At 43.1% G+C, this 10214-nt stretch overlaps 1 pseudogene; it reads left to right on the forward strand.

Annotated features, from left to right (window-relative positions):
- Window positions 1–1590: 1590 nt before the first annotated feature.
- Window positions 1591–2915, forward strand: LOC100683526 (annotated as a pseudogene).
- The last annotated feature ends 7299 nt before the right edge of the window (window positions 2916–10214 follow it).

Here is a 10214-nt window from a genome sequence, read left to right on the forward strand (position 1 = left end):
AAATTTGTTCATTTGATACAAAGACATACAGAGAGAGAAAGAGAGCATGAGCAGGGGGAAGGGAGAGGGGAAAGGGAGAAGCAGGCTCCCCACTAAGTCAGGAGCCTGACCTGGGGGCCAATCCCAGGAGCCAGAGATCATGACCTGAGCACAAGACAGACACTTGACCAACTGCACCACATAGCTGCCCTTATTCCTGAGCTTCCTATTGTCATTCATATGACAGCATAACCCTGCCACCATGAATCTTCCTCTCTGGCTATTTTTAACTAACTGTCCAATAAATAAATAAATAAATAAATAAATAAATAAACCCATACTATATGTTAATGCTTTTTGAGGATCTTATGCCTCCTAAGAGTATGCCCATCCTCTCGTTGCGCACTGACTCTCTGGTTCATACCTGGTCCTGCAATCCTCTGAGTCCCTCTGATTCAGACCTGGTCCTGCACACCCCCTGAGTCTGTCTGATTCAGGCTCAGTCCTGCACACCCTCTGAATCCCCAATTTCCAGGCCTGGTCCTACATACCCTCTGAATCTTGTTTCACACAACTTTCACACAACATAATTCTGATTTTGCTTTGTGATTCAGCCTGAGAGTCTTTTTATTTTAATATCATCGTTGAACTTATTTCAGGGCATTTACTGAGTGTCAGAAAGGGCACAGTGAGACTTGGTTTTGTCTATGTATTTCACATTTTAGTGCATTTTTTCTTGCTGTTCTTTTAAGCATATATAGAGTTCTGTGGTTTGCTCTGTGCATCTCTCTGTTTGGAAGAGTGATGTTTCTGTTTGGATATGTGTTTGGTCCATTTTCACTCTTCAGTTTGGTCCACACTGTTTTGCTATTGGTTTTGCTATTTCCTTTCTCTTTATTTTATAGTTTTCATTCTTACTTTATTCTTATGTGGATCCTGTGTTGATTTCTTTCTGATTATGACTCATCTTCAAGTATAATGAGTCCTCCCTGGATCAGATTTTTATGGGAAATTCAGTCTGGAAGTTGAGCGGTGGAGACTAGGTTCAACTAGTCTGAATGAACTGACTAGGTTCAACTAGCCACTCAACTAGTGTGAGTGACTGACCTCGGCCCGCAGGCCAGCATGGGGCATTCACAGTGCCATGTCCCTGTCTACCTTCCTCTCCATGGACTCTTCCTGGTGGCCTGAGTTCTGCTTCTCCATGCCCAGTGATGCCCGATGCTTGTCCCCATCCCCTTAGGATGTGACACTTACTCTCAAGTGTTGTGACCACAGCTTTTCAGGATCTCCATCCTCCCTTGTCCTGCTTTCTCTGCCTCCCCATCTCGAGTGGTGTAGACTTTTCACTGTGTCTAGCTTTGGTGGAGATCAAATGTGTTCCTCTTTCTCCTTGTCTTCGCTTATTTTTGTTCTTGTAAGAGAGGGGGCAAAATGCCACGTGCAGTTTGCTGTTTTACTGCAGGACACCTCAGGTGTCTTCTAGCTGTGGGTCTGAAGCCTGTCTGGTTCCAGATCCTCACATGTGATCTAGTCTTTTCTTCCCAGGGCTTTCAGATGGGTTCCTTTTCCAAATGTCCTGAGACTCCCACTGGCCAGGTGAAGTCGGACCAGTATGGAAGAACAGGTAGAAACATCTGTAGTTTCCCAAGAACCTACACGGATAGAGAAATCTACGGACACAGAGGAGGACAATATAGCTGGACCACTGTTTATGAACAAAACCACTCAGTTCCCATCAGTTCACGCAGAGGTGCTCCTGGAGCCCGAAGAGACCCCCCGAAGCAGCCTGTGGTGGCAGCCCGAAACCATCTACCCCTAAGGCTGTGACCCCACCATCCTCACCATCTCCAGCAGCTGTCTCACAAGAGTTTGCTTATGTGCCAGCTGACCCAGCTCAGTTTGCTGCTGATGTTAGCCATAGCAGCAAGCAAAGCAGGACAACCACCACCATACTCTAACATGTGGACCCTTTATTGTCTAACTGATATGAATAAACAGAGTCACCCATCACCGCCACGCACCTGGGCCTTTCCCCCAAGCAACCCCCTATTTATCTAATCCTAAGGATCCACAGTTTCTGCAGCAGCCACCGAAAGTTACTTCTCCAACTTACGTGATGATGGATGACAGCAAGAAGACCAGTGCCCCACCTTTTATTTTAGTAGGCTCGAATGTTCGGGAAGCTCAGGATTGGAAACCTCTTCCTGGACATGCTGTTGTTTCTCAGTCAGATGCCTTGAAGAGATAACGCTGCAATACAAGTACCCATTGCTGTTCCTGCAGATCAGAAATTCCAGAAACATAGCCCAGGGATCTCTGGGTGGCGCAGCGGTTTGGCGCCTGCCTTTGGCCCAGGGCGCGATCCTGGAGACCCAGGATCGAATCCCACATCGGGCTCCCGGTGCATGGAGCCTGCTTCTCCCTCTGCCTGTGTCTCTGCCTCTCTCTCTCTCTCTCTCTCTCTCTCTGTGACTATCATAAATAAATAAAAATTAAAAAAAAAAAAAAAAAACATAGCCCAAACCCCCAGAATGGTAGTCCTACTACAAGTGGACAAGATGTCCTCAGGCCACAAAGCCCAGTTTTTCCTTCTGTTGCATTCCCAGTAGAAGATGTAGCCAAAAAAGGTTCAGGATCTGGTGACAAACATACTCCCTTTGGAAGTTACGGTATTGCTGGAGAAATAACCGTGACTACTGCCCCTGTTCACAGAACAGAAACTTAAAACTGATGCTGAAAACACCACCGTCTGAGTCAACGTTCAAGGTGGAGTCTGCCACCCGAACGTACTTTGTCAATAAACTTCATGCAAGCATAAAAAAAAAAAAAAATGTGGCTCCTCACAGCCCGATTTCCTCAGCCTGGAGGCAGAGGCAGGCTCTCTGCTCTGGGAAATTTCCTGCTATGTCTTAGTCACATAGTTTGCCCTGAAGCCCCAAGTCTCAGACACTTTACTCCTCAGCTGCGTGCTGATGACTCTGTCTCTCCTGGCTTAGCTCTCATCTGTATTTCTCATCTCTCTCTCATCTCATGTTCTGGAAGACTCCTTTGATCTTTGAACTCCTCTGTGACATTAAGTTCAGCAGTCATATTTTTAATTTCTTTCCTGTTCTCTACCTGTTTGTAAATAGCATCCTGTTCTTAGATTGTGGATATGCAATATCTTCTTGAATCTTTTTGAGGCTTTTAATGTAATTTTCTGTTGTTTTGTCTGTGGCTGTTTTCTCTAAGGTGAGGTGTCTTTGTGAAACTCCATTTCTGTCTTCTATGTCAGCAATTTTCTCCTGAAAGTCTGGGGATACTGAGATGCTCACATGTTAAGAATCAGTGGCTTGTTCTAATGAGCTACTATGGGCTCTCCATAAACTTCTCTGAATGGAAAGGCAAGCTGGGAGCTCTGTGCCTACAGACAGGGTTGTTGGTTATGCTTTATTCAAGATAGATGAGTGAGGAGCCTGCCAGTAGGCTAGCAATTCCCCCTCCTTCCTACCCCCTGACATACACCAACCCAAGCCAAAATGAGGAAGATTTTACTCAGCAGCCCCAGACCCACACTAGAAGCTGTAGCCCAGAGACTGATGATTTTAGGTCTTTGAAGAAGACCTCTTTGGTTGTCTGCAGGCTGGAAACCTGGCTTAGTGGGTGAGGGAAGAAGAGGGCAGGGGAGCAGACTGCAGGTGCTGAAAGCTTGTGCATCACAATTACAGCCCACCTCTCAGAGCCAGTCTAGGGGTCCTTCAACAAGATGACACCCCTCCACTGCTTGAGCATAGGACAGTGCCCAAAACTTGGGGTCATTCTGCCACTTGAAGCACCCCCTACATAGTACTCCTAGGATCCTTCTTAAAATGTAGAAATAAAAATTGAGTCTATTACTCTCTTAAGAGCTTGGACAATGCTGAGTACAGAGGGCAAATTACTGCCTTGAGCCACACTCCTTGTAGGGTACTCTGTAGCAGGTTGTTTCTTTAAAACCACATTTATTCTATTGCTGACTCACTTCAATGCATCATTTTTTTATGATCCTCAATCATCTTTCCATTGTCCTGTTGTTTGTTCATTATTTTCAGCTTGTGCGGAAATGCTCTGACACTGTTGATCCTCCGGACACTTTTGTCACCATTGAATGTGGTCCCTGGGGATGAAATGGTTTTCTAGCTAATGGTCAATCTCAGAAAGATAAGGCTGATGTACACATAGTGTACACTGAAGGCCTCTGGTATAGTTTCATCTTGAATCCTTGTGTGTGTAGAGTTTGTAGGAGACCTCTAACTGCTTACACAATTCTACCACTCTGCTCTTGGATGCTCTGCAGGACACAGCACATTCCCATTGGCCACCCCTCTTTTTTCTTTCTTTCTTCCTTTCTTTCTTTCTATCTTCCTTTTTTGGTGATATTTCTTTTTTTTTTCTAATTCCAATATGGTTAACATACAATGTAATATAAGTTTTGGGTGTACTATACAGTGATTTGACACTTTCATGTATCACCCAGTGCTCATCAGGACAAGTTATGGAAGCAGCACAGATATCCATTGACAGATGAATGGATAAAGAAGATGTGGTATTATAGATATAGTTATCTATAGTTATTATAGATAATGCAACAATAAATATGAGAATGCATGTATCCCTTTGAATTAGTGTTTTCAATTTCTTTGGGTAAAATAATATGCAGCACGGATGTAACTTGTTCCCATTGACCACCATTCTTCGTGTTTTATCTTCCTGCATGCCATCTCATCTCTAGTTAAAAGAATGCTTTGTGGTGTGAGTAAAAACCTTATGGCTTCACTAACATGCCAAATCTCTATGCTCAAAATGTGAAGAAAAGAAAAAACTGCATTCTGATGACATACTCCTAGCTGCATGTTTCACCCAGTGGCTCCATCAGATTGAGAACTGTGCTGATTCATTGTGTAATTCACTGATATCTCTTAAAATTGGATATTATAACAAATTATTATTTCATGCTTATGAGGAAAATCATATATATTAGCCTGTTATTAACATTAATATTTAAGATACTAGCTATGGACTACTTGGAACTATGGTTTTCATAATTTCTATGAGTTCTAGGATATTTTCTTCAAACAAAATTAAGCACAACACCAACATATTAAGTGCATTCAAGAAGAGCTGCTATGATTGTGTGGGAGGCACACAGGGTACTGCCCTCTGGGCCTCATACTCTGGATCATGCATCTCCCTTAGGGGACATCATTGTAGAGAAAACACATTAGGAATGAACCAAGAGCTCATTTCAAAAGTATGTGTGTTAAGTAGACATCACTCGTGGAGAGACAACAATGGAATCCATGGGAGCAGGAAGCATTTTCCAGATGAAGAGAAGCCGATCCAGGTTTGGTGGAGGCTGAAGCTGATATACTTTGGTCATGCTGGGAGGTGAAGGTAAGGCATCAATGGAAAAAAAAAAAAAAAGAATTAAAATCACAGAGAGAAATGAGCAGGGTCTTCCTAAGGGCTGGGAGGCCTGTGCAGGGGGACTCTGACATAATCTCCTCTGGCTTCAGGGTAAATTGGTATCTTTCCCACAGAGAAGCTAGTGACACAAGAGTCCGTCAGAGAACCTGCAGAGAGGTTGGGGATGGGATGGGAACAGGAATCTCTGGGTTTGGCAATGAGTAAGTAAAGCTACGGAAATCTTAATTAGTGTGGTCTCCATAAAGACTAAAGGCCAGGAACCTATTTGGAAAGGGTCCATTGAGCATGAGTTGTCAGGAAGCTCACTCAGAAGAGGAAGCAGTTTATAGCAGCCTGGTGAACCAGATGAAGGAATGGAGGACACCATGGCCCCTGACTAGCTCTGTCCCTTTACTCACTTTTCCCAGACTCACTTTGTTAGTAACATGCAGGAATGAAAACCCTCTACCTGCACTTCATTACCTCAAGGAAAACAATAGCTTAGCCCAGCTAAAGGCCTGGTCAAATCTTCTGCCCAAAAAGAAACAGCAGATCCAAAATGGAGTCATTTGCCCCACGGACAGCAAACCAAGATTTAGATGCAGCTACAACTTCTCCCAGACCATGACCTTGAGCCTATCCATCTGGAATTTCTGCTACTGCTAGTGAAGCTGCCTGATAGACTCCCACCATTCCCCAAAGGCAGGTGACCTTGCCCGAAACAATCCACTTTTTCCTAAAAACTTCCTTTGTCCTTTCTTCCTACCTATAAAACCCCTCCATTTTGTACAGCTCCTTGGAAATCCTTTCCATTTAACAGATGGGATCCTGCCTGATTCATGATTCAAGGAGACAATTAGATTTTCACATTTTTTCAGGTGGATTTCATTGTTTGACAGATTAGGTGGCAGTGGTGGGATCTGAAGCAAACTTCTGACAACACGTGGGGGAAGAATCATGGGTGTGGTACCCATGAACCTGTCTTAAGTTTTCTGGCTCTTCTGCCATTTCAAAGGGCTGTGGATAAGTTCTTTTCAGCTCTGAGATCCACTGTCCTTGCAGGGAACTCCTCACCTAATTGTCTTTTCAGACCACAATTCCCAACTGGTGGAAATTCCCAGCCTTTGACTCCTTTCCAAGATCCACATGAGAACGGATAGTGGTAGTCTGTAACTCCCCATTTATGCAGAGTTTCCCCATCCATAGCCCCATTGGCTGTTTGCTTGTTGATCCTTCCTTACTCCAAGGCTCCACAGGAACCAATGGTAGGAACCACTGGGTCTTCCTATGACCAAGACACAGGAACATCTCCCAGTAAATGACAATACAAATACATGAAGGTTGCATATTTGCTTTCCTTGTTTTGTGTAGATAAAGGCTATTGCTAACAGGCATCTTGGAGGCCAAAAGACACAAAAATTGGTGGACCAACTCAAAGACCCCAAGTTAGGATAAGTTGGTTATGGAATGGGCTACACTGACATTAGGTCACTCTCCAAACTTAAGAATGTTTCCATGCAACAAGGTACACTAAAACACTACACAACTCTCAACCCAGTGGCACATCTCTTGTATGTATTTGTTTGGTTGCAAGAGGCCCAAGGGCTTAACTAAAAGAAATAGGATCTTTAAACTCTAAAAGAGGTAAGTACACCTTCTGGCACACTTGCTAATTTTATGCTTAAAAAGTGTAGTCCTGGGGATCCCTGGGTGGCGCAGCGGTTTGGCGCCTGCCTTTGGCCCAGGGCGCGATCCTGGAGACCCGGGATCGAATCCCACATCGGGCTCCCGGTGCATGGAGCCTGCTTCTCCCTCTGCCTGTGTCTCTGCCTCTCTCTCTCTCTGTATGACTATCATAAATAAATAAAAATAAATAAAAATAAATTTAAAAAAAAAAAGTGTAGTCCTGGAAGCAAAAATATTTACAAAAATGTAAAATCTTATGAAAAACAACCTAGAATTACAATTGCCATTTTGAGGAGTGTTTCAGATAGATAAGATCAATTAAGAAGTGCACTTGTAAGTAAAGATTCCCATATTAAACAAACAGAATGGGATATTTATTTTAGAAGTTTCTGAAAGGCTTTAAGATTCCCAAATAGCTTTATTGAAAGTGTCACTGCAAACGCCGGAACACCTGAACCCCAATGTTTATAGCAGCAATGTCCACAATAGCCAAACTCTGGAAGGAGCCTCGGTGTCCATCGAAAGAGGAATGGATAAAGAAGATGTGGTTTATGTATACAATGGAATATTCCTCAGCCATTAGAAATGACAAATACCCACCATTTGCTTCAACGTGGATGGACCTGGAGGGTATGATGCTGAGTGAAAGAAGTCAATTGGAGAAGGACAAACATTATATGGTCTCATTCATTTAGGGAATATAAAAATTAATGAAAGGGAATAAAGGGAAAGGAGTGAAAATATCAGTGAGGGGGGTGACAAAACATGAGAGACACCTAACTCTGGGAAATGAACAAGGGGTAGTGGAAAGGGAGGTGGGCGGGGGGTTGGGGTGACTGGGATGATGGGCACTGAGGTGGGCACTTGGTAGGATGAGCACTGGGTGTTATGCTATATGTTGGAAAATTGAACTCCGATAAAAAATAAATAAATAAATAAATAAATAAATAAATAAATAAATAAATAAAAGAAAGTGTCACTGCAAAAGACTAATGAAAAATAAAAGCCACTAAAAGTACCTTTGACAACATTTAGACTTCCCCATTATACCCTCCTAGAGGTTCATCATCAAAAGCGGCCCAAAAATTGGTGTCTTATTTGCAACTGACTGAGACACCAGAAAAGAGATTGTCCTCAAAGGTTTTGTGTAAATCCTTCAACATGCACTCAAATGCCTTCATATCTACCTTCAGAGGAGGTCTCCTACATGGGCCCCACCCAACCTCTCAGGGATTGTCTGATAAACTGCTGTGTTATTCTCTTAAACAATGAAGGGAAAGTAAAAATTAAAATTAATGAAAACCTTGCCAAATTCTGGTTGATACTGGAGTTTACAGAGGGGATCCTGGAAAAACAGAAGCTGGGTGAAGGTGAACATTTTTATCAGTCAGCTCTCCCAAATTTCTGTCTGTGGTACTCAGTTGAGAGAGAGAAATAAAATTTCACATTATCCCTTCCTTATCAACTTTGGGTCCACTGGTTATTGATCCTTCCATCAGGGACAGCTGCTGCCTTCTTGCTTGTCTTGTTTTGTGTCCTAAGAATTTGGCTGGATTTCTATCTGGGATATACAGACTGTCGGTTCTACCTTTGGTCACCTTTAGGGGTGACTCTAGGTCTTGGGAAGGTGGTGACTTTTGCACCCTCTTTGAGGACACTTCTTAGTCCCATGGGTTGTTTAATGCTGCCAGAAGTATGTACAGTTTATCCCCCACTGAAACCTTACAAGACATTTGAAAGAATTTAGTGACTCTATGATTAGCAATTTGGCCAAATTGGAAGCTGATTTTCAGAGTGTGGTGGGAATTTTTTAAGGACTTTTCTCCTAGGCTAAATGTACCTGGAAAGAAAGGAAGACATTCCAACATAAATGGATGGGCATTTCAGACTTGATATCATGTAGGAGGTGGCCTGAAAAACAACTGTCCTTGTTTTACAAATGTAGTCTTTATAGAACCAGAAGTGTAGTTCTAAGACAATTCAAAGTCCACCAACATTTTTTACCAACCCCAAACCTCCGCTATTGATCTCAGAAGGGCTGTAAGCTTTGCAAAAATTCTGATCTTAAGAGCACCAAAGCAAACCTTCTAGAAAGTTCTTTCCCCATGCCTTTGAGATATCAATGTCCTGCCTGGCCTTCTCTGGGAACTCTTATATTCTCATCCAGGTCAATTCTTTAAAATATCAACTTTAGGGATCCCTGGGTGGCGCAGCGGTTTGGCGCCTGCCTTTGGCCCAGGGCGCGATCCTGGAGACCCGGGATCGAATCCCACGTCAGGCTCCCGGTGCATGGAGCCTGCTTCTCCCTCTGCCTATGTCTCTGCCTCTCTCTCTGTGTGATGACTATCATAAATAAATAAGAAAATTTAAAAAAATAAAAAATAAAAAAATAAAAAAAATAAAAAATAAAATAAAATATCAACTTTAGGGCAGCCCCGGTGGCACAGCGGTTTGGCGCCTCCTGCAGCCTGGGGTGTGATCCTGGAGACCAGGGATCAAACCCCACCTCAGGCTCCCTGCATGGAGCCTACTTCTCCCTCTGCCTGTGTCTCTGCCTTTCTCTCTCTCTCTCTCTGATTAAATAAATAAATCTTTAAAAAATAAATAAATAAAATAAAATAAAATATCAACTTTAGGGGCCCCTGGGGGCTCAGTCAGTGAAGCGTCTGCCTTCTGCTCAGGTCATGATCTCAGGGTCGTGGGATGGAGCCCCACATCAGACTCCCTGTTCAGTGGGGGAGTCTGTTTCTCCCTCTCCCTCTGCCCCTCCCCTCTGCTCATTCTCTCTCTCTCTCTCTCCCTCTCCTTTTGCCCCTGTCACCACTCAAGTGTCTCCCTCCCTCTCTCAAATAAATAAATAGAACCTTAAAAAATAGAATAATAAAATAAAATACTAACTTCAGGGAGGTAATTCTCATCAGAAGAGAAGCAAAAGGGGAGAAGACATTTGAAACTTTCATTCATGGCAGTAATTTGAGAACAAAAGCAGTGAGTCTCTGCTTATGTCTGTCCATAAGTTCATGCCTGTCTATGTATATGTTTTATAGATGTGTGGTGTTTTCTGTCTCTGGATGATATTGCCAAAATTAATTTGTAAATGAGCTCTATTTAATTGGCTTAAA

The sequence above is a fragment of the Canis lupus genome, chromosome 22 (genome assembly GCF_011100685.1).
Source record: "Canis lupus familiaris isolate Mischka breed German Shepherd chromosome 22, alternate assembly UU_Cfam_GSD_1.0, whole genome shotgun sequence".
Classification (NCBI taxonomy): domain Eukaryota; kingdom Metazoa; phylum Chordata; class Mammalia; order Carnivora; family Canidae; genus Canis; species Canis lupus.